The following is a 26,672-nucleotide window of genomic DNA, read 5'->3' as shown; positions in this document are numbered from 1 at the left end:
CTGAATCTGCATTAATATCTTTTTGCGACAGTGTCTAAGGTACAGTGTGTTAGAAATGTATTCTTTTCAACTGTCGTGAACGTTTGAGTTGTAAATGTTTTGGTTTTAAACCAGAGACAACCAACAATATTATGTATACCTTTTGTTCATACAGTTTTTCAAATGAATGAGAAATTATGAAATTGTACGTCAGTACTTCTAGATTTAAAACTAAATTGGGTGACAATTTTTAGTTTGTCTTTCTAAACTGACTACAAAACCGTTACACATGAGAACTGTGTGTTATTAGGGGTGTCTTAAACATCAACCAACTTTAATAAATGATCTACAGTTTATACCTTTATGCTTTAAACAAGTAACCACTCTTTGACACACTATGCAACATTTGAATTTTCTAAATATTTAAATATGCATTTGGCATAAATACAGGTCTTAAATCAATTTCGACAATGTTTCTATGATTGTTACATGCCATCATGTTTTGCGTCTAGCTCATTTTCTAACTTTTTTACAGGAAAGGCATAGACACTTTTCAGAACAAGCAATAGGTCATTTACACCGCTAGACTTTGAATGCACCAAATAACACATGGCCAATCTTGCAAGTTTACTTTAAGTTATAACGTTTGTATGTAAACCTGATCCTGTGTATGTAAACCACCTATGACTAGGTTGGGTAATGAAATGCCAAGCAGGTTTTTTTTTCTTTATAAAATGCTTGTAGAATTTAAAATTTAAAAACTTAGTTACATTAAAACATTTTACTTGTTTAACACAAAATCATAAGTTTACTTAAGCTGATAAACTTTTTATTTCGAGCAAATATACACTGAAATAGAGTAGTGCATAATGAACAAACATGGATTGCATAACAATCATAAAGACAAATCAACTAAGAAAAAATATATGTTTATACAGTCATACATTGAAGAAAAACAGGGAACACCAGAACACTGTAACGACATTACTGAATATCTAACCAGCAAAGAAATTCTACTAAAAGCATTCTGTCGTGTTCAAGAATGTGATTGGCCATAACTTCTACAATCTCAGTAATATTTGCTATGTTGTTTTGTGAAAGCAGTGACACACAAATATCTGTTATATATGTAGACATGCATAGAACCTGCGTTACTCCCATCTCATCACTCCATCCAGTCAGCACCTCAAGAATTTTTGTAATGGTTGCACAGACAGCACCACTGCTACGAACACACAGGTGAGTCAATTGATTTATCGTATCGGCCCATGAGTTTAAGGCACCTCTCACAACGTCCATTTCTCTCTTGAGATTTTTCACACGTTTGCCATCTCCTGTACAATCATGATTAGAATCACACGCATCATTGATGATCTTCTCCAGAAGAAAGACCATACGGTCCCTATAATGCTGTTTAAACATGTCGTCCACAATAGACCTCATTTGACAATCAAAAGCAGGGTCGCACTTGCACTCAGGCCTTTCATGCGCATCAGAGTCAGCATTTTGAGAACAATAGCAATCCGCCATCTTTGCAAGGGTCTGTCAGAAGAAATCAGAAAATAATTTTTTAGAAAACTTTTTTGTTTAATCACAATACAAAGTTTGTACCATAATCTGTGTAGAACATATGCAGTAGTTCCTTAAGGATGCTGCTGGTGTCCTTAAGCAGCAATAGTTCAGTCCTAATAGCTCAGTGCAAACAAGACCAAAGTAGGGGCTGTGGTCCTCAAAGTTAGTACCTTTTTATGTCTTTAATCTTCTTTTTACTCCTGATCAATGGGTTCTTGTTGAAAGTTCTGGGGTCGGTGACTGTGCCCAAAAGCAGTACTCCTTGGTAGCTAGAAGTAATAATGGGCGCTTTATCTACACATTCAATCAGGTCCACCTTCACTTACTGGGGCGGTACTATGAACATCTGCCATGGTGTCATAAAAGTCATGAATAAACATTTAGTTAACATCTTTTATTTAAGACATAGGCGTGATGATGTAGGGATACCTATTTTGATTAAACAAAATAAAAAATACAGGATCATACCGTAAATATATTCACTATGAAATATTTTAGAGAACTAATATTATAGAATTTTATATTTCATGGAGGTTGTAGGTTGACAAAATATAATGCTTACTTGAAGACATTTCAAAACTGGTTGCCATACTAATGGACAATCAAATAAATTTGAATGTTTTTACGCAATTATGTACACGCTTTTCAACATTATTCTGTGGTCTGAATTGTTCATTATAGTTGTTTATTTGGTTTCCTATTAGGGCTCAAAGCAGTCACATATTTAATTGAAAATTTGCTTATTTCATGATAGTGTTCTTTTTTAAAGAATTAAGAATTGAGAAGAAATACGCTTACATCTACACATACATATTCGTTTTGGAATTAAAAATGTAACGATACAAGACACGCTATTTATTTTAAGTGAAATATACTTGTAAGAAAATACAATTACATTTATGAAATGACCCATATTCCATAACTTATTGCAATGCCTTTGAGGTAAAATGCACCTGCTAAAAATCTGTAATTTTGAGCCACTGTCAGAGTTTGTAAGTTACAAAGCATACATGTTTTTAAAACTGTCAGTTCTCAAAAGTTACTTAACGTTTCTTCTGGAGTTTTTAAGAACAACATTGCAGGGGCTTCGTCAAACATAAAGATACATCTCAAACATTAGATTCATACTGACACACAAGCCTTTGTAAAATTTAAGAGAGAAAATCAAAGAATAGTTTCATTTGTGGGGGAAAAAAGTGATAATATGAAATACATTGCTTACACCAATATGGTCTAATGGTTAGAATTTCTGGGTTTTATGATATGGGAATATTTTTTACCTCTAATGTGTCCCAAGTAACATTAATAACAACACTTAGCCACAGTTATTTGTATCGTAGTTGAATGCTACACGCTATACTGTCAACAAAGCACATTAATATCAAAGAGTAAATACATTTTATTTTAAGAATACTTTCCAGTAAACTTTAATGAATGAATACGTTTATTTTATCAATCTTCTAATGCAGAATGTTTTTGAAACATTTAATTATGTTTTATGACCAGTGTCGTCTGACCAAATTATTTGACCTAATTCAAGCATCCGTTTTCTGCTGCACTTTTTAACACAAAATGGGAAAAAAGTGATAATATGAAATACATTGCTTACACCAATATGGTCTAATGGTTAGAATTTCTGGGTTTTATGATATGGGAATATTTTTAACCTCTAATTTGTCCCAAGTAACATTAATAACAACACTTAGCCACAGTTATTTGTATCGTACTTGAATGCTACACGCTATACTGTCAACAAAGCACATTAATATCAAAGAGTAAATACATTTTATTTTAAGAATACTTTGCAGTAAACTTTAATAAATGAAATTTATCAATCTTCTAATGCAGAATGTTTTTGAAACATTTAATTATGTTTTATGACCACTGTCGTCTGACAAAATTATTTGACCTAATTCAGGCAACCGTTTTCTGCTGCACTTTTTAACACAAAATGTCTTTGCAAACTTTTTGCATATGTGTTAAAACTCTCAAAGCATCTGTTATGATGCATACAGTAAAAGACACAATAACCATTTCTACTGCCAATTATATTTTGTCATCTAGAACTATGAATCTACAAAACTAAATTGAATACTTGCCACTGAATCTGCATTAATATCTTTTTGCGACAGTGTCTAAGGTACAGTGTGTTAGAAATGTATTCTTTTCAACTGTCGTGAACGTTTGAGTTGTAAATGTTTTGGTTTTAAACCAGAGACAACCAACAATATTATGTATACCTTTTGTTCATACAGTTTTTCAAATGAATGAGAAATTATGAAATTGTACGTCAGTACTTCTAGATTTAAAACTAAATTGGGTGACAATTTTTAGTTTGTCTTTCTAAACTGACTACAAAACCGTTACACATGAGAACTGTGTGTTATTAGGGGTGTCTTAAACATCAACCAACTTTAATAAATGATCTACAGTTTATACCTTTATGCTTTAAACAAGTAACCACTCTTTGACACACAGTTCTCATGTGTAACGGTTTTGTAGTCAGTTTAGAAAGACAAACTAAAAATTGTCACCCAATTTAGTTTTAAATCTAGAAGTACTGACGTACAATTTCATAATTTCTCATTCATTTGAAAAACTGTATGAACAAAAGGTATACATAATATTGTTGGTTGTCTCTGGTTTAAAACTAAAACATTTACAACTCAAACGTTCACGACAGTTGAAAAGAATACATTTCTAACACACTGTACCTTAGACACTGTCGCAAAAAGATATTAATGCAGATTCAGTGGCAAGTATTCAATTTAGTTTTGTAGATTCATAGTTCTAGATGACAAAATATAATTGGCAGTAGAAATGGTTATTGTGTCTTTTACTGTATGCATCATAACAGATGCTTTGAGAGTTTTAACACATATGCAAAAAGTTTGCAAAGACATTTTGTGTTAAAAAGTGCAGCAGAAAACGGTTGCCTGAATTAGGTCAAATAATTTTGTCAGACGACAGTGGTCATAAAACATAATTAAATGTTTCAAAAACATTCTGCATTAGAAGATTGATAAATTTCATTTATTAAAGTTTACTGCAAAGTATTCTTAAAATAAAATGTATTTACTCTTTGATATTAATGTGCTTTGTTGACAGTATAGCGTGTAGCATTCAAGTACGATACAAATAACTGTGGCTAAGTGTTGTTATTAATGTTACTTGGGACAAATTAGAGGTTAAAAATATTCCCATATCATAAAACCCAGAAATTCTAACCATTAGACCATATTGGTGTAAGCAATGTATTTCATATTATCACTTTTTTCCCATTTTGTGTTAAAAAGTGCAGCAGAAAACGGATGCTTGAATTAGGTCAAATAATTTGGTCAGACGACACTGGTCATAAAACATAATTAAATGTTTCAAAAACATTCTGCATTAGAAGATTGATAAAATAAACGTATTCATTCATTAAAGTTTACTGGAAAGTATTCTTAAAATAAAATGTATTTACTCTTTGATATTAATGTGCTTTGTTGACAGTATAGCGTGTAGCATTCAACTACGATACAAATAACTGTGGCTAAGTGTTGTTATTAATGTTACTTGGGACACATTAGAGGTAAAAAATATTCCCATATCATAAAACCCAGAAATTCTAACCATTAGACCATATTGGTGTAAGCAATGTATTTCATATTATCACTTTTTTCCCCCACAAATGAAACTATTCTTTGATTTTCTCTCTTAAATTTTACAAAGGCTTGTGTGTCAGTATGAATCTAATGTTTGAGATGTATCTTTATGTTTGACGAAGCCCCTGCAATGTTGTTCTTAAAAACTCCAGAAGAAACGTTAAGTAACTTTTGAGAACTGACAGTTTTAAAAACATGTATGCTTTGTAACTTACAAACTCTGACAGTGGCTCAAAATTACAGATTTTTAGCAGGTGCATTTTACCTCAAAGGCATTGCAATAAGTTATGGAATATGGGTCATTTCATAAATGTAATTGTATTTTCTTACAAGTATATTTCACTTAAAATAAATAGCGTGTCTTGTATCGTTACATTTTTAATTCCAAAACGAATATGTATGTGTAGATGTAAGCGTATTTCTTCTCAATTCTTAATTCTTTAAAAAAGAACACTATCATGAAATAAGCAAATTTTCAATTAAATATGTGACTGCTTTGAGCCCTAATAGGAAACCAAATAAACAACTATAATGAACAATTCAGACCACAGAATAATGTTGAAAAGCGTGTACATAATTGCGTAAAAACATTCAAATTTATTTGATTGTCCATTAGTATGGCAACCAGTTTTGAAATGTCTTCAAGTAAGCATTATATTTTGTCAACCTACAACCTCCATGAAATATAAAATTCTATAATATTAGTTCTCTAAAATATTTCATAGTGAATATATTTACGGTATGATCCTGTATTTTTATTTTGTTTAATCAAAATAGGTATCCCTACATCATCACGCCTATGTCTTAAATAAAAGATGTTAACTAAATGTTTATTCATGACTTTTATGACACCATGGCAGATGTTCATAGTACCGCCCCAGTAAGTGAAGGTGGACCTGATTGAATGTGTAGATAAAGCGCCCATTATTACTTCTAGCTACCAAGGAGTACTGCTTTTGGGCACAGTCACCGACCCCAGAACTTTCAACAAGAACCCATTGATCAGGAGTAAAAAGAAGATTAAAGACATAAAAAGGTACTAACTTTGAGGACCACAGCCCCTACTTTGGTCTTGTTTGCACTGAGCTATTAGGACTGAACTATTGCTGCTTAAGGACACCAGCAGCATCCTTAAGGAACTACTGCATATGTTCTACACAGATTATGGTACAAACTTTGTATTGTGATTAAACAAAAAAGTTTTCTAAAAAATTATTTTCTGATTTCTTCTGACAGACCCTTGCAAAGATGGCGGATTGCTATTGTTCTCAAAATGCTGACTCTGATGCGCATGAAAGGCCTGAGTGCAAGTGCGACCCTGCTTTTGATTGTCAAATGAGGTCTATTGTGGACGACATGTTTAAACAGCATTATAGGGACCGTATGGTCTTTCTTCTGGAGAAGATCATCAATGATGCGTGTGATTCTAATCATGATTGTACAGGAGATGGCAAACGTGTGAAAAATCTCAAGAGAGAAATGGACGTTGTGAGAGGTGCCTTAAACTCATGGGCCGATACGATAAATCAATTGACTCACCTGTGTGTTCGTAGCAGTGGTGCTGTCTGTGCAACCATTACAAAAATTCTTGAGGTGCTGACTGGATGGAGTGATGAGATGGGAGTAACGCAGGTTCTATGCATGTCTACATATATAACAGATATTTGTGTGTCACTGCTTTCACAAAACAACATAGCAAATATTACTGAGATTGTAGAAGTTATGGCCAATCACATTCTTGAACACGACAGAATGCTTTTAGTAGAATTTCTTTGCTGGTTAGATATTCAGTAATGTCGTTACAGTGTTCTGGTGTTCCCTGTTTTTCTTCAATGTATGACTGTATAAACATATATTTTTTCTTAGTTGATTTGTCTTTATGATTGTTATGCAATCCATGTTTGTTCATTATGCACTACTCTATTTCAGTGTATATTTGCTCGAAATAAAAAGTTTATCAGCTTAAGTAAACTTATGATTTTGTGTTAAACAAGTAAAATGTTTTAATGTAACTAAGTTTTTAAATTTTAAATTCTACAAGCATTTTATAAAGAAAAAAAAACCTGCTTGGCATTTCATTACCCAACCTAGTCATAGGTGGTTTACATACACAGGATCAGGTTTACATACAAACGTTATAACTTAAAGTAAACTTGCAAGATTGGCCATGTGTTATTTGGTGCATTCAAAGTCTAGCGGTGTAAATGACCTATTGCTTGTTCTGAAAAGTGTCTATGCCTTTCCTGTAAAAAAGTTAGAAAATGAGCTAGACGCAAAACATGATGGCATGTAACAATCATAGAAACATTGTCGAAATTGATTTAAGACCTGTATTTATGCCAAATGCATATTTAAATATTTAGAAAATTCAAATGTTGCATAGTGTGTCAAAGAGTGGTTACTTGTTTAAAGCATAAAGGTATAAACTGTAGATCATTTATTAAAGTTGGTTGATGTTTAAGACACCCCTAATAACACACAGTTCTCATGTGTAACGGTTTTGTAGTCAGTTTAGAAAGACAAACTAAAAATTGTCACCCAATTTAGTTTTAAATCTAGAAGTACTGACGTACAATTTCATAATTTCTCATTCATTTGAAAAACTGTATGAACAAAAGGTATACATAATATTGTTGGTTGTCTCTGGTTTAAAACCAAAACATTTACAACTCAAACGTTCACGACAGTTGAAAAGAATACATTTCTAACACACTGTACCTTAGACACTGTCGCAAAAAGATATTAATGCAGATTCAGTGGCAAGTATTCAATTTAGTTTTGTAGATTCATAGTTCTAGATGACAAAATATAATTGGCAGTAGAAATGGTTATTGTGTCTTTTACTGTATGCATCATAACAGATGCTTTGAGAGTTTTAACACATATGCAAAAAGTTTGCAAAGACATTTTGTGTTAAAAAGTGCAGCAGAAAACGGTTGCCTGAATTAGGTCAAATAATTTTGTCAGACGACAGTGGTCATAAAACATAATTAAATGTTTCAAAAACATTCTGCATTAGAAGATTGATAAATTTCATTTATTAAAGTTTACTGCAAAGTATTCTTAAAATAAAATGTATTTACTCTTTGATATTAATGTGCTTTGTTGACAGTATAGCGTGTAGCATTCAAGTACGATACAAATAACTGTGGCTAAGTGTTGTTATTAATGTTACTTGGGACAAATTAGAGGTTAAAAATATTCCCATATCATAAAACCCAGAAATTCTAACCATTAGACCATATTGGTGTAAGCAATGTATTTCATATTATCACTTTTTTCCCATTTTGTGTTAAAAAGTGCAGCAGAAAACGGATGCTTGAATTAGGTCAAATAATTTGGTCAGACGACACTGGTCATAAAACATAATTAAATGTTTCAAAAACATTCTGCATTAGAAGATTGATAAAATAAACGTATTCATTCATTAAAGTTTACTGGAAAGTATTCTTAAAATAAAATGTATTTACTCTTTGATATTAATGTGCTTTGTTGACAGTATAGCGTGTAGCATTCAACTACGATACAAATAACTGTGGCTAAGTGTTGTTATTAATGTTACTTGGGACACATTAGAGGTAAAAAATATTCCCATATCATAAAACCCAGAAATTCTAACCATTAGACCATATTGGTGTAAGCAATGTATTTCATATTATCACTTTTTTCCCCCACAAATGAAACTATTCTTTGATTTTCTCTCTTAAATTTTACAAAGGCTTGTGTGTCAGTATGAATCTAATGTTTGAGATGTATCTTTATGTTTGACGAAGCCCCTGCAATGTTGTTCTTAAAAACTCCAGAAGAAACGTTAAGTAACTTTTGAGAACTGACAGTTTTAAAAACATGTATGCTTTGTAACTTACAAACTCTGACAGTGGCTCAAAATTACAGATTTTTAGCAGGTGCATAAAAAGCTTACATTTTGTGTTGAAAAAGTGCAACAGAGTGCAAAATCAAAAGCTTGAATTAGCTCAATGTTTCTGGCTTGTAAAAACAAAACTCTAGTCATGCGTTAATTTTAATGAATAGTATTTTAAACATCACTTTTCCGTGTGATAACGTTTATATTCAGAGTGAAAAAAAATAAACATTGTTCGATTTTAGATTGTTCAGTTGAAAATGTGTATGTCAATGAAAAACCTTCAATTTAAAGAAACATATACACTCACTACAAAATGTGTGTAGTATCAATAATCTTAATTCATCTAAATCTAATGGTAAAAGAAAAGCATCATTTGCTCTGTCTACTTTCAAGAACTACCTTTAAACTTGACTTATTTTGACAAATGTGTAGGCTTACTTGATTTAACACTGTTATGTGAACATATAAATGGTGGATCCAGTAGATAAACTAATACATTTTACTGTATAACATTAAGTAAAGGTAACTAAGGGATGGAGCTGTACTGTTTTTAGATAAACTGAAAATCATTTTATGTTTATATTTTTGTTTTATATTCGGAATAATCTCTATATTTCTCTTTATATTATCAAGAATTTTTAAAGAATTCCAATCAGTTTGAATCTAAAATTCCGTAACTAAGTTGCTTGGCTTCAATTGTGAGCAGTACAATACCTTTTATTTACCTTTTGAAACAGAAATAACAATACTGTCTAAAGACTGATAAGACCTTTTAGTAAATCTTTTATTTTAAATCATTTATTTTCAAATCTACACCAGTGATGACCAGTGTGCAAAACATTACGTTTTAGATTAATTATACTACAATGTGTGCCATAAAATACAGATCATGCATGTAAATATATTGAAAATGTGTTAGTCAAAAGAAAAACATTCAGTTTAAAATGTTTTTCATAATAAAACTTTTCATTAATCACAAAGACAACTGGAATTTACATCTGTGTTTTTCAACCAACAGTTTAGAACATTACATTTTTAGATAAATAGTTTTACAAGGTCTGCTAATTTGTCGTCAATGCATATTAAGATTTGTTATTTGCTGGATTAATATTGTAAATATATTTTAATTAGATAGTTTCGATAAAAGATACATTAAAACGATATGACTGATGGTCTTTTGTCTGTCTTAAAATATGTATTAGTTTAATGTAGTAATAATGTGAAAACAACATAACCTATTAATGAGCAATAATAAAGGCTGATTCATTAAATACTGTGTCGTGAATTCAAGCAGACACAACCAGACCCAGGCATACACATGCACACAGTTGGCTGCATGTGAATATATAGATATGCAATATCAGCACAGTTTCTAATCACCTAACAACATATAGTATTTAGTAGGAGACACCCACCTCATGCAATCAGATATATGTTCCATATCTGATATAAATCTTTCACAAATAGTTGACGGGATGCTGTCTAAAGGATAAGTTTACCTTATCATCGCTCACACACACACACACAAACACACACAGACACACCCATGCCTAAACAGCCGGTAAGAGCCACACTGACTGATAGCCATGTAAGCGGACGTTCGCGTTTATTAAACAAGCGCAACCATTACGTTCTCTTATCACATAGTAGCATATAGCAATTGCATTGTAACAGTCATCAGATATGCCTTCTATCTTTCACAAGCAGTCTTTAACCGTCTTCAAATTACCAAGACCCAGCCCAACACCCGTACCAGACACACACACACACACACACACACACACACACACACACACACACACACACAGAGCCAGTATGGTCATACCAGAGCGCAGGCAAGACCAGGTGGGAGATACTAATAGTTTATTAATTATATTAAAATATAATAAAATATATTAGTATAATATAATAGTGTATAATAGTATATAATTATAATACTTTATTGCAATAATTAAAATACAATATAATGTATTACAATAATTAAAATATAATATAATGTAGTACAATAATTAAAATATAATATAATGTAGTACAATATTTAAAATATAATATAATGTAGTACAATAATTAAAATATGGTTTTAATAACGGTTGATATATTTTATTTCATTTGATTACAATCTAATTAATAATATTATAATATCTATTTTTATAATTAATATTACAATTAAGAATTAATTACAGGAATTAATAATAATTTAATTAAACTGATAAGAATATAAATACCGGCATTATTATTTAATTACCGGAATTATTATTTAATTACCGGAATTATAATTTAATTACCGGAATTATTCATTTAATTAAACTGATAAGAATCTATTTACCGGAATTATTATTTTAATTAAACTGATAAGAATCTAATTACCGGAATTATTAAATGTATATTAAAAAGGGGCGGGGCTTAAACCGGAAGTCCCGCCTAAAAGGGGCGTGACCGTCATCAATCAAATTTCTTGACACAAGCCGCCCCATATTCCTCTCTCTTGTTAGTGATGAGCGGAGAGAAGATAAACACTTACTGACACCACTACAAATATACACATCCTGTTCCAGGCCTCGATATACATTTATAATATGTGTGTGGCAGTGCTGATTATTAGTTTCGAAGTGTAATGAATATTATTATACACGTTTTTGTTTGTTTGTTTGTTTTTGTTTTTAAATCGCCTTTCAATGAAATAATTCCATTCTATTGTATTTTATTTATTGAACTTTATATTATATATATGATCTAATATTTAGATTAATATTTAGTTTTTAGTGGGAGGCACGGTGGCTCAGTTGTTAGCAATGTCGCCTCACAGCAAGAAGGTCGCTGGTCCTAGCTGGGTCAGTTGGCATTTCTGTGTAGAGTTTGCATGTTCTCCCCATGTTGCCGTGGGTTTCCTCCGGGTGCTCCGGTTTCCCCCACAGTCTGAACACATGCGCTATAGGTGAATTGGATGAACTAAATTGGCCGTAGTGTATGAGTGTGTGTGAATGAGTGTGTATGGGTGTTTCCCAGTACTGGGTTGCAGCTGGAAGGGCATCAACTGCATAAAACATATGCTGGAATAGTTGGTGGTTCATTTCGCTGTGGCGACCTCTGATGAATAAGGGAGCCGAAGGTAAATGAATGGACGAATTTAGTTTTTATTATTGTTATTATTTATAACTGCATATTAATAATAGCAATTGTAGTAAAATTGTTTAAATATTTATTTATATTTAAAAAAAATAAAGTATCATAATCTTTTCTTTACTTTTACCTGAAAAGGTTACTTGCTAATATATATATATATATATATATTGATTTTATTCATTTACGTTACATTTTATTCACTTATAAATGAAAAATTCTAAACTTAAACATAAAATGTGACTAAAACATATATATTTTGTAAATAAAAAGATACATTTTGAGATGTTTTTAGTGCTTCGGGGGATGAAATATACAATTGAGGGCAAATGTATTATTAATATTTATTCCTATTCAAATATTTCCCAATTGATGTTTAACAGATTCAGGAATTTTTCACAGTATTTCCTATAATATTTTTTCTTCCAGAGAAAGTCTTTTTTTATTTTTTATTTTAGCTAGAATAAAAACAGTTTTTAATTGTTTTAACCCCTTTTAAGGTCAATATTATAAGCCCCCTTAAGCAATAATAAGGAACAAACCACTGTTTTACAATGACTTGCCTAATTACCGTAACTTTAACCTAATTAACCTAGTTAAGCCTTTAAATGTCACTTTAAGCTGAATACTAGTGTCTTGAAGAAGATCTAGTCATATTATAATATTATATGCTGTCATCATGGCAAAGATATTATTAGAGATGAGTTATTAAAGCTATTATGATTAGAAATGTGTTGAAAAAATCTGCTCTCTGTTGTATAATAACAGAAAAAAATAAAAGGGAGAACATATAAAGGAATTGAACAAGAGGGGGGGGGCAACGCAGTGGTGTGTGGAGTTTGCATATTTATTATTAGCCCTGCGTTCGTGTGGGTTTCCTCCGGTTTCCCCCACAGTCCAAAGACAGATACAGGTGAACTGTTTAGGTGAAATGGTCCATAGTGCATATGTGTGAATGATTGTGTATGGATGTTTCCCAGAGATGGGTTGCAGCTGGAAGGGCAGCCGCTGTGTAAAACATATGCTGGATAAGTTGGCGGTTCATTCCACTGTGGCGAACCCAGATTGATAAAGGGACTAAGCCGAAAATGAATGAATGAATGAACAGGAGGGCTAATAATTCTGACTTTCTGACTATATGGTCTTTCTAAAGTGTCTTGTGTGTAGTGTTTCTGTTAGTCGACTCTGTAGTCGACTCTTTTCTTTTCTGTCTGCTTCTCCAATAAACTCTCCATCACTCGCCGCTGTCAGGAAAATCCATAACTCACTGCCGTCCACTGACCTCCAGTTAACAAACTAACTAAAACCAGTCCATCACTCGCCCGTCTGGGCCTAAACAAGCATCTGTTTCACTGACCGGAGACTCTACGCCTCAGTGCATTTACAGTGACCAGAGCTCACTTTAGTACATTTATTTTATTTTATTTCAGTATTTAAGTTTTGAGTAAATTGTAAGCCAGATACAGTGAATTCTATAAGGTATTATCTTTCTTTATATATTCATTAAAGTGTTGCTTACATATACATATACATATACATACATATATACATATACATACATATATATATATGTGTGTATATATATATATATATATATATATATATATATATATATATATATATATATATATATACACACACACATATATAAGTCTTATTTGTTTTATTTCGGCTAGAATAAAAGTAGTTTTAAATTTTTTAAAAGCCATTTTAAGGTCAAAATTATTAGTTTAGTTTATTTGTTTACAGGGTCAATGCACATTAATAAACATTACTGTAAAATGTGGAAGAATTAGCCAAGAATGGCTATTTTTCATCTGTAGACCCCTTACAGAATGTTAAAAAGTCACACCTAAAATAGAAGCACAGAATAATACAAGAATACACTATCATATATAAAATACAATAAAAAGTAAAAAACAAAAACAGACTGATGGCAGCAGAAGAGGACAAAAGGCCAAAGACAAACAGAACTAATAAGTGTTAATACAGTGCTAATGCTGACAATGCTGATTTGTCAAAAACCAAGTTTTACATGAGACTGAAAAGAAGGAAAAGTGAGTGATCTTCTAATTGTTGGTGGGATGGAGTTCCATTCCCTAGCAGCTTTCACTGAATTTACTTTTTTTGAGAGGTAAATACGCCTATATATTTGGCTATATATATTTTTTCCATAGTCTACAGCAGTGTTTCCCAACCCTGTTCCTGAAGGCACACCAACAGACACACCTGAATCAACTCATCAGAAGATTAGAAGAGACTCCAAAACCTGAAGTTAATGGGTCAGATAAGGAAGACATCCAAAATATGTACTGTTGGTGTGCCTCCAGGAACAGGGTTGGGAAACACTGGTCTACAGAACAAACCATCGCTATACAATAACTTGCCTAATTACCCTAACCTGCCTAGTTAACCTAATTAACCTATATATATATATATATATATATAGTAATTGGGTATATTTTTCAGTGTGAAATGTGAGACAGCATTTTACTTTAGCATAGTAAAAACCTTACAGGTGCTTCTCCACCAGACTCACAGTTCACAGAATCACGACTCGTTTGATGTATTTTTCCCCTTTTACCAAACAATTATGACTCCTAGTAAAAAGTGTCGAACCTGCATGTGAAAGTTGAGCGTTTTTTAACTGGAGAATGAAGCAGAAAGACCTCGGGCGTCCTCCGCTCTGGAAGTGTGTTTATCCACAGCCGCAGATTCAGGGTTTGGTCTGCCTGCCTGCCTGCCTGCCCGCGGGCTCTTAATAATTAATTTGCCGTGCTTGCCTGACCGTTTGATCATCTCCTCATATCTGTGCGCTTTCTGGATTTTCGCATGTTCCCCTAGAGAGTCTCTTCTCATGTCTTGTTGTGTCAGGCTTGACCTGCTGCCCCGCGGAGAGAGAAAAAGAGTCGAGCTAGACGGCATGATCATTTGATGAGCGAAGAACAAACTGTGCTGCTTTCTGGAGAGAAAATGACACTGCTTTTTTGACACGTTCAAACCAATGAATACTGATCTCTAATGATACGGGATGTTTTCTGTCTCTCGGTGGATACTTGTGAATTCGGTCATTAATATCGTTATTACGATAAATACCAGAATATATAGTCATATAAGTCCACTCCAAGAATTTAGTTCCCTTTATTAAGTAAAGTCAACTAATCGCTTTAAAACAAACGTTTAAACCAATGAACACCATTCTTTAAAGATATAGAATGTTTTGTCTCTCAGTGGATACTTATTAATTTGGTCATTAATATATTTATCGCGTTATTACCAGAAGATATTGTGATTTATTATCATATAAGACCATATAGTTCTTTCCAAGAATTTACTCACTTTAAGTAAAGTCAACTAATCACTTTAAAAACAATGGGTTTACTCACTTTTTAAAAGTAGAGTCAACAAATCACTTTAAAAGTCAACTGATCGCTTCAAAAGTCAACAATCGCTTTAAAAGTCAACCAATTGTCTCAAGTCAACTTATCATTGTATAAGTCAACAAATCGTTCTAAAAGTCAACAAATCGCTCTAAAAGTCAACTAATCACTTTAAAAAGCCAACAAAAAATCCTAAGTTAACTTATCTCTTTAAAAAGTCAACAAATCATTCTAAAAGTCAACCAATCACTTTAAAAAGTCAACTAATCATTCTAAAAGTCAACTAATCACTTTAAAAAGTCAACAAATCATTCTAAAAGTCAACAAATCACTTTAAAAAGTAAACTAAACATTCTAAGTCAACTAATCGCTTTTAAAAGTCAACTAAACATTCCAAAAGTCAACTAATCGCTTTAAAAAGTCAACTAAACATTCTAAAAGTCAACTTAAAGTTTAAAAGTCAACTAATTGGTTTAAAAGTCAATCGATCTTCTCAAGTCAACCAATCGTCTCAAAAGTCAACTAATCATTCTAAAAGCCAACAAATTGTTCTAAAAGTCAACTAATCACTTTAAAAAGTCAACTAAACATTCCAAAATTCAACTAATCGCTTTAAAAAGTCAACTAAACATTCTAAAAGTCAACTAATCGCTTTAAAAAGTCAACTAAACATTCCAAAAGTCAACTAATCGCTTTAAAAAGTCAACTAAACATTCCAAAAGTCAACTAATCGCTTTAAAAAGTCAACTAAACATTCCAAAAGTCAACTAATCGCTTTAAAAAGTCAACTAAACATTCCAAAAGTCAACTAATCGCTTTAAAAAGTCAACTACATTCAAAGTCAACTATCCTTAAAGCACTAATTCCAAAAGTCAACTAATCGCTTTAAAAAGTCAACTAACATTCCAAAAGTCAACTAATCGCTTTAAAAAGTCAACTAAACATTCCAAAAGTCAACTAATCGCTTTAAAAAGTCAACTAAACATTCCAAAAGTCAACTAATCGCTTTAAAAAGTCAACTAAACATTCCAAAAGTCAACTAATCGCTTTAAAAAGTAAACAAAACAATCTAAAAGTCAACTAATCGCTTTAAAAAGTCAACTAAACATTCTAAAAGTCAACTAATCGCTTTAAAAAGTCAACTAAACATTCCAAAAGTCAACTAATCGCTTTAAAAAGTCAACTAAACATTCCAAAAGTCAACTAATCGCTTTAAAAAGTAAACAAAACAATCTAAAAGTCAACTAATCGCTTTAAAAAGTCAACTAAACATTCTAAAAGTCAACTAATTGCTTTAAAAAGTCAACTAAACATTCCAAAAGTCAACTAATCGCTTTAAAAAGTCAACTAAACATTCTAAAAGTCAACTAATCATTCTAAAAGTCAACTAATCACTTTAAAAAGTAAACTAAACATTCTAAGTCAACTAATCGCTTTTAAAAGTCAACTAAACATTCTAAGTCAACTAATCGCTTTAAAAAGTCAACTAAACATTCCAAAAGTCAACTAATTGCTTTAAAAAGTAAACTAAACAATCTAAAAGTCAACTAATCGCTTTAAAAAGTCAACTAAACATTCTAAACGTCAACTAATTGCTTTAAAAAGTCAACTACACATTCCAAAAGTCAACTAATTGCTTTAAAAAGTAAACAAAACAATCTAAAAGTCAACTAATCGCTTTAAAAAGTCAACTAAACATTCTAAAAGTCAACTAATCGCTTTAAAAAGTCAACTAAACATTCTAAAAGTCAACTTAAAGTTTAAAAGTCAACTAATTGGTTTAAAAGTCAATCGATCTTCTCAAGTCAACCAATCGTCTCAAAAGTCAACTTATCGTCTCAAAAGTCAACTAATCATTCTAAAAGCCAACAAATTGTTATAAAAGTCAACTAATCATTCTAAAAGTCAACCAACCACTTTAAAAGTCAACTAATCACTTAAAGTCAACTAATCATTCTAAAAGTCAACCAACCACTTTAAAAGTCAACTAATCACTTAAAAAGTCAACTAATCATTCTAAAAGTCCACTAATCACTTTAAAAGTCAACTAATCGCTTAAAAAGTCAACTAAACATTCCAAAAGTCAACTAAACGTTTAAAAGTCAGCCAATTGGTTTAAAAGTCAATCAATCGTCTCAAAAGTCAACTAATCATTTTAAGTCAACAAATTGCTCTAAAAGTCAGCTAATTGCTTTAAAAGCCAGCCAACCATCTCAAAAGTCAACGAATTGCTTTAAAAGCCAACTAATCGTGCCCAAAAGTCAACTAATCGCTTTAAAAGCCAACTAACCATTCCAAAAGTCAATGAATCGCTTTAAAACAAACGTTTAAACCAATAAATATTGTTCTCTAAAAATACGAGAAATTTTGTCTCTCAGTGGATACTTATGAATTTGGTCATTACTATTGTTGTCGCAATATTATGAGAATATATTGTGATGTATTATCATATAAAACCATATTGTTTATTCCTATAATTTAAAAATCAACTAATCTCTTTAAAAACAATGGTTTTACTCACTTTTTAAACGGATCACTTTGCCAACCAGTCATTTTTAAGCATTGAGTTTACTCACTTTTTTAAGTAAAACTAACTAATTACTTTAAAAAATTGGGTTTATTTACTTTTTAAGTCAATTAATTTTTTTTTTTTTGCAAAATTTTAACTAAGTGAACTAATCGCTTTAAAAACAAATGGTGTATTTTTTATTATTATTTTTTTTTTACTGGGTTGTTGTAAATCAACATTGGGTTAAATATGGACAAACCCAACTATTGGGTTAAATATTTCAGTTAAATTTAAATGACAACTTTCTGGGTTTTAGCATGTTCCCCTGGAGAGTCTGTTCTCATGTCTTGTTGTGTCAGGCTTGACCTGCTGCCCCGCGGAGAGAGAAAAAGAGTCGAGCTAGACGGCATGATCATTTAATGAGCGAAGAACAAACTGTGCTGCATTCTGGAAAGAAAATGACACGTTTTTTTGTTTGGCAAAAGTAACATAATCCACAAAGAACAGGCAGTAACATAGGTAAAATGACAGCCTCTGGAAAGAGCAGCTTCACTCCTGAATCCTTGAATTATCCATTAAACCCCATTATATAATTCATAAACAAGCTGAGTTTGATCAGTTTACCTGTTAAATTGATTGAAAAATGCACACAATAATTCATTTGTGAATCAGACGGACATCAGTGAACTAGTATACTATTCATTGATGCAAATGAACTGTTCAGAGTGAGTCTCCAGTAGATGATTCACTGATTCTAATGGTCTGTTCAGAGTGGGTCTTTTATTCAGACTGACATCTGTGAACTAGTTACTATTCATTGATTCAAATAAACTGTTCAGAGTGAGTCTCCGGTAAATAGTTTACTGATTTAGGCAAGGCAAGGCAAGGCAAGTTTATTTATATAGCACATTTCATACACAGTGGCAATTCAAAGTGCTTTACATAAACAGGAATAAAAGAAACAATTATAAGAGAAATAAAAACAAACATAAAAATGGTAAGAATAAAATAAATAAAAGCTGATAAAATGTGTTATAAAAGAATTAAAAAGAAGAGAAAAACATAGTAGTCGGACGTAGCACAGTGCTCATTCAGTAAAGGCACAGCTAAACAGATGTGTTTTCAGTCTTGATTTGAATGTGCCTAATGTTGGAGCACATCTGATCATTTCTGGAAGCTGATTCCAGCAACGAGGGGCGTAGTAGCTGAAAGCCGATTCACCCTGCTTTGACTGAACTCTTGGGATTTCTAATCTATTTGATCCTAAAGATCTGAGTGATCTGTTAGGTTTGTATTCAGTGAGCATATCTGTAATGTATTGAGGTCCTAGGCCATTTAGTGATTTATAGACCAGTAATAATACTTTAAAATCTATTCTAAATGTGACTGGGAGCCAGTGTAAAGACCTGAGGACAGGTGTGATGTGCTCTGATTTCCTGGTTCTGGTCAGAATTCTGGCCGCAGCGTTCTGGATGAGCTGCAACTGTCTGACTGTCTTTTTGGGAAGGCCAGTGAGGAGGCCATTACAGTAATCCACCCTGCTGCTGATAAAAGCATGAACAAGTTTCTCTAAGTCTTCACTGGAAACAAAGCATCTAATTCTTGCAATGTTTTTGAGATGATAGTATGCTGATTTACTAACTGCTTTGATATGACTATTGAAACTCAGATCTGACTCCAGAGTCACACCAAGATTCTTGACCTTATGTTTTGTTGTTTGACCCTTAGAGCCAAGGTACGCATTCACCTTGAGAACCTCATCTCTGTTCCCAAACGCAATGACTTCAGTTTTCTCTTTGTTTAACTGAAGAAAGTTTTGGCACATCCAATTGTTAATTTCATCAATGCATTGGCAGAGGGTGTCAATGGGGCTGTAGTCATTAGGCAGTAAGGCTAGGTAGATCTGAGTGTCATCAGCATAGCTGTGGTAGGAGATTTGGTTTTTTCTCATTATTTGGCTCAGAGGGAGCATATAAAGGTTGAACAGGAGTGGTGCCAGAATCGAGCCTTGTGGGACTCCACATGTCATGGGTGTCCACCCTGACCTATGGTCACCTATACTGACATAGTAACCTCTTCCTTCAAGGTAAGATCTGAACCATTTGAGGACCGTCCCAGACAGCCCAACCCAGTTTTCCAGCCTATCCAGAAGTATGCTGTGATCGACAGTGTCAAATGCAGCACTGAGATCGAGCAGTACCAGCACTGTTAGTTTGCCTGAATCTGTATTTAGGCGGATGTCATTGATTATCTTTATAAGGGCGCTCTCTGTACTGTGATGTGGTCTGAAACCAGATTGATAATTGTCTAAACACCCCTTGAAGTTTAAGAACTTGTTAACCTGGTTAAAAACAACTTTTTCAATTATTTTGCCAATGAAAGGGAGATTTGAGATGGGCCTGTAATTGCTCAATATGGTGTTATCCAGGTTGCTCTTCTTCAAGAGGGGTTTAACAACTGCAGTTTTAAGTGAGTTAGGAAAAATCCCTGAGAGAAGTGAAGCATTTACCACTTTTAGAAGATCCATTTCTAAGCAGGTCAACACCGTTTTAAAGAATGATGTGGGGAGCGTGTCGAGACTGCAGGTTGATGTTTTCATAATTTGCACGATCTCTTCTAAGATTTTGCCATTAATTGCCATGAAATCGGACATAATGTCTGATTTCTTAAGTTGTGGTTGAGTTAATCTGACGTCGACACAACTTGGCTGATTGGATGAGCTGATTGCCTTTCTGATATTATTGATCTTGTCAGTAAAGAAATGAGCAAACTCATTACATTTGCTTTCAGAGAGTAGCTCACTGGGAATCCGACTGGGGGGGGTTGTGAGTTTCTCTATCGTTGCAAAGAGTTTACGAGCATTGTTTACGTTGCTGTTTATAAGGCTTGAGAAGAAAGTCTGCCTAGCAGTTTTTAGTTCCATATTAAAAGCACGAAGACTGTCTTTATAGATATTATAATGGACTACTAGTTTCGTCTTTCTCCACATACGCTCAGCTTTTCTGCACTGTCTTTTCGTCATTTTTAATTTTGGGGACTTAGTCCAAGATCCCCTTTGGCTGCTAGTTATATTCTTGGCTTTAACAGGAGCAATGTCATCTATGACATTCTTAACTTTAGAATTAAACAAATCAAGGAGAGAATCAACAGAGTCTGCAGATATACTTGGTGCTAGCGATATGGCCTTCATAAACTGCTCATTAGTGTTCTCATTTATGCATCTCTTTCTGACAGAGACAGATCTGTCTTTAATAGCTGGAGTGATCAATATATCAAAGAAAATACAGAAATGATCAGATAGTGCAACATCCTTAACAACAGTTGATGAAATGTGTAAACCCTTAGTTATAAGTAGATCAAGAGTGTGTCCACGATTGTGTGTGGGTCCTTGAACATGCTGAGTCAGATCAAAAGTGTTCAAAACAGTCATCAGTTCTTTTACAGCATTGATTTCTGGATTATCAATGTGAATATTAAAATCCCCAGCAATGGTAAAATAGTCAAATTCAGAGGTTACTATTGATAACAGCTCTGTAAAATCATCAATAAAAGCTGGAGAATATTTTGGAGGTCTGTAGATAATGATCAGTAAGATACGTGGAGCACCTTTTAGTGCTATACTCAGATATTCAAAAGACAAAAAGTCACCAAATGACACTTGTTTACACTCATAGACATCTTTAAACAGGGCAGCAATGCCTCCACCTCTCCTATTGGCTCTGCAAACACTCAAAAAGTCAAAGTTTAAAGGAGCTGTTTCATTCAGAACTGCTGCACTACAGCTGTCATCTAGCCAAGTTTCATTTAAAAGCATAAAATCAAGGCAATTTGAGCTGATAAAATCATTGACTAAAAGTGACTTATTGTTGAGTGATCGGATGTTTAAAAGTGCTAACTTAACAGTTTTAGCTGTTTCTGCTACAGTAGTCTCAGATTTATATTTAATAGACACAAGATTTGAGTGATTTGCTATACGGCCTGAAAAAGTCTTCGGTTTTCTGTCACGTAATACAACACATATATGTGTAGAGAAAGCTACAGGCACACTGGGTTCCTGCTTGTTCTGTAAACATCTGATAAAGACACTGTTATCTAAGCAGGCACCCGAGACACATCATGGAGAGCAGTTTTGTTCACCAGCTGAAGATGGTGCGTTGTTGTTTGGGCCCTGGCGGTGGGGCAAATGTCGGAGGGCTCTTCCAGGTGGGCTCAGAGGTGGTTGTGGAGCAGGCCGCTTTTTGGTTGGTAACTGGGGGCTTGCGGCGATGGAGTGTGAAAGTTTAGTTCCAGCATGCACTAGTTCCTCCATCTTTTTTGAGAAACCCAAGAGAGGCGAGCAAGGTGATAATGGGAACGTGTCTGGCGACAGAGGCTGTGGCTCTGGAGATTCTGGGTGCTGAAATATGTTTTCCTGGGTGTTTTCCTGAGGATCAGTTTTTAGTGACGAGACATGATGCTGTTCTGATGCGTCACAGTCTGTCTGTGTTGAGCAGAGGGCCAGCGATAGTGTCTCTATCAACAGTGGGTGTTTTGGCTGCGTGGCGTTATCACTGTCCTTGGGTGATGCGTCAACCCCAAGTCCACTCGGGAGCTGATTTGAGGTCCTGTGGTCATCCGGACAGATGCTAGGTGTGTATGTGCCATTTGGATTGAGGTCAGTGGCACATACAGCTGATGGATGATGGAGGGAGAAGAAGATATTGTCCTTTAGCACCTTTGCACCAAGTTTGTTTGGGTGAAGGCCGTCTGATGTCAACAGTTGTCTTTGGTTCCAGAAGAGATTGAAGTTGTCAATAAAATTCAGTCCTTTCCTGTTACATGCTTTCTGCAGCCATACATTTAGACCAAGCAGCCGTGAAAACATGTTTGTCCCTCTTGCAGGGAGTGGCCCACTGATGAACGGCTGAATTTTCACTCTTTCAACTGTTTCCAAGAGCTCACAGAAATCTCTCTTGAGCAGTTCTGACTGTTCCTTTCGAATATCATTCTTCCCCACATGGATGATAATCCGTTTTGCAGTCTTGTGCTTTTTCAGAATTTCCTTAAGTTCTTTGTTTACATCAGAAACTGTTGCATGAGGGAAGCAGTATGTCATTGTAGATTTGCTCCTAAAATTCCTGATTATTGAATCTCCTACAACTAGTGTTCTTATCTCAGGTGCGATCGGAGCAGAATGCCGCTGTCTAGTCGGCCTTGAGCCTCTGTTCCATGCAGAGTTAGCTGCTGAGTCATGCGATCTCTGTCTGACTGCATTTGGGGATTCTTCACCCATATTACTCAATACTTCATATCTGTTCTCAAGCTGTATTTGAGTCCGAGCTGTATTTGGGGTAGAGGACGCTAATGCGGCAGCATATGATCTGACCCCACGAGTACCCTTTGGTCTCGCACCTTGTTTATGCCAATGCTCATTTTCAACAGCTTTAATCTGTTTTTCAGTGCTCGAAATAGTGGTAGGAATAGATTTATGGGACTCACCGGCTATTTGCTGTGAGCGTCCACAATGACGCTGCAGTTCTGGTTGGATCGCAAGTAACTTTGTTTCAAGAACTGCAATCTTTTGTAGAAGTTTGTGGCAGTTTGTACAGCAGTGAGAATCTGAATTAATCCGATCCAGAGGCATTTTCACAGCCGTGTTTTCCCGTCTCAGGAATGTGAGCAGCTGATAGCTGGTGGCGGGAGGATTGTTTAGACGATAATTCCCCTCTTGTTAGTAAAGCTATATTCCAGAAAGTTTGTAGAATCGATGCTGATCTTCAAGCTGTGTCGTTTGAGCACTGTGCTGATAGGCTCAAGTTAAAATTAGGGTTTAAGATATAAAAGCAAGTGAGCAGAGAGCGGAGCAGTAGGCAAAGACGTCCGAACAGTAGCGAAGCAGGAAGTGAATTTAAATGGTCTGTTCAGAGTGAGTCTCTGAATCGGACTGACATCAGAGAAGTAGTTCAGAGTGAGTGTCCAGCAGAGATGTATAAAGTACTAGAGACCCAGACTTAAGTAAAAGTACAAGTACTCTATCAAAAAGTGACTTGAGTAGAAGTAAAAGTGCTCTTTAAGCACCATACTTAAGTGGAAGTACTAAGTTTTCAACATTTTTTGTACTTAAGTATTGCAAGTAGTTTATTTCAAAATTTACTACTCAAGTACTGAAAGTAAAAGTACAAGTATTGTGTAATGTAGTTATTAAAGAATGCAGTCAAAAGACATCATATTGTTTTGTTTATTTTAAATCTCTTTTTTGGGGGCACGTCATTAAGCAGAACGAAAAGAAACATGACTTACAATACTGTTTTTCTCTCACGCTTGAACCACAGATCTGACAGATTATAACAGCTTTAACACACACCTTTCAAAGTTGTGTGTCACAAAAACACTCCATAATCCAATCAAAACGCTATTGAAACCCAATTTCGGAGCACAAATTACTGGTTGTAAACGCTGTAAACGAACGTTCTAATTCACTTGATTTTGATTTTATTGTAAAAAAAAGAAAACGTGGATATTACTGTGTTAAATGAAAATCTGAAATATTTTATGGCTTATGGCTATGATTTAGTATTCAAAAATGTTTCATTTTGATTATGTTTTAATTAAATTGGTCTTAAACTTCATATTTTTATAGTATATTTATTCATTCTGGTACTTTTACCATAAACCAACATCTCAACCATTTGGTAGAGGCTGATATTTTAGAAATTATGGGATGTGTTGGGGGAAAATGTATTGATTGTGTTAACTAGCGACATTAGGAATTAAGAAATGCAATAAATAAAAAAATTCTATTGGTTTTTTTTCTTGGTGTGACAGTTAAATGGTTACTTGTAATACAATTGTGTCCTTTAATACAGCAGTAAGATATATGAACTGTACCCTTAATTTGACCCGCTCAAAGAAAACACTCTTTCTGAATGTATCAAACAAAACTCATGCACAGAAGACAGCATGAGCATTTATAGCAAATAAACTAATGTAAATATTCTCCCGCCTGCTTTTTAAACGCTGACAGGCGAGGTCTTACACCCCTTTGATTAGTTATTGTCTTCACCTTCTCAACAGAAAGGGCTGCTATCAGCTTTAGAAATGAAAGCGTTGTTCACTGATGGCGGGAAGAACAGCCGCGGTTACAGTCTATGTATGTATAATACGCGGTTATCACAGGTAATCTATAATAGACACAGTGGAGAAAACTTGCACCTCATACACGCCTACCAGGCCAGCGGGTCAAATCTCCAAAGTGAGAGAGGCAGAGATGGAGTCTCACAACATTTCTCTGTAGTAGTGAAATAGCGGCTCGTGTGCTGTGCCGCCTTCACTCGCCCTCGCGCCTCCGTCCTTCGCCATAGTATTGCGACACCGCACATAAGAGATAAATGTCATCAGTACGTAATAACCCGTTATGATCTATTACTGAACCGATTTCAACCATTTTGACACCTCCTAGTAACGAGTAACGATGCAGCTCATAAAAAATCTATCGGAGTAAAAGTATTAAACTCATCGAAAATATGTACTTAAGTAAAAGTGGAAGTAGGAGAAAAAAACAATACTCCAGTAAAGTACAGATACTGCCTTTTAGTACTTAAGTACAGTAGTGAAGTAGTTCTACTTCGTTACTATACATCTCTGGTGTCCAGTAAATGATTCACTGATTCAAATGGTTTGTTCGGAGTGATTCTCTGAATCGGACACATTTGTGAACTAGTTTACAATTCATTGATTCAAATGGACTATTTAGAGTGAGTTTCCAGTAGATGATTCACTGATTCAAATTATTAGTACAGAGTGAGCCTCCAGTAGATGATTCACTTATTCAAATTATTAGTACAAAGTGACCCTCCAGTAGATGATTCACTGATTCAAATGAACTGTTTAGAGTGAGTGTCTGAATCAATCGAACATCAGTGAACTGGTTAACAATTCATTGATTCAAATGTTACGAGTGAGCCTCCAGTAGATGATTAACTGATTCAGAGGGTCAGTTCAGAGTGAGTTTCCAGATAATGATTCATTAAATCTCCTGTAAATGATTCACTGATTCACATGAACTGTTTAGAGGGAGTTTCCAGTAAACGATTCACTAATTCAAATGATCTGTTTGGAGAGATTCTCCAATAAATGATTCATGGATTCAAATGAACTGTTCACACTGAGTCTCCAGTAAATGATTCACTGCTTCAAATAATCTGTTCAGAGTGAGTCTCCAGTAAATGATTCACGAATTCAAATGAACTGTTCAAACTAAGTCTCTAGTAAATGATTCACTGCTTCAAATGATCTGTTCAGAGTGAGTCTCCAGTAAATGATTCACTGAGTCTCATGTAAATGATTCACTGATACATATGAACTGTTCAGAGTGAGTATGACTGAGCAAAATAAACATCCATAGTTACTTTTACATGTATTTCTGAAGTAAGTTAAAAAATCAAGTACTTTTTTACTCAAGTAACCCTGAAAAGAGGAACCGTATACTTCTACTAGAGTAATATTTTATTAGGGTATCTGTACTTTTACTCGAGTTCCTAATTTGTGTACTTCATCCACCACCGCTATTCATCTTCCGCATGTTGTTAGCTTGCAGCCAAACGTGTCTCGTGCGAAACGTG

The 26,672-nt window shown here is 34.0% G+C and overlaps 1 protein-coding gene across 1 annotated transcript in view; it reads left to right on the top strand.

Annotated features, from left to right (window-relative positions):
• Positions 1-26,672, top strand: part of ptprsa (protein tyrosine phosphatase receptor type Sa) — a 279,978-nt gene that overhangs the window by 104,948 nt on the left and 148,358 nt on the right. The gene's annotated exons all lie outside the window — the stretch shown is intronic.

The sequence above is a fragment of the Danio aesculapii genome, chromosome 22 (genome assembly GCF_903798145.1).
Source record: "Danio aesculapii chromosome 22, fDanAes4.1, whole genome shotgun sequence".
Taxonomy (NCBI): domain Eukaryota; kingdom Metazoa; phylum Chordata; class Actinopteri; order Cypriniformes; family Danionidae; genus Danio; species Danio aesculapii.
This window is presented reverse-complemented; position numbering and strand designations above follow the sequence as displayed.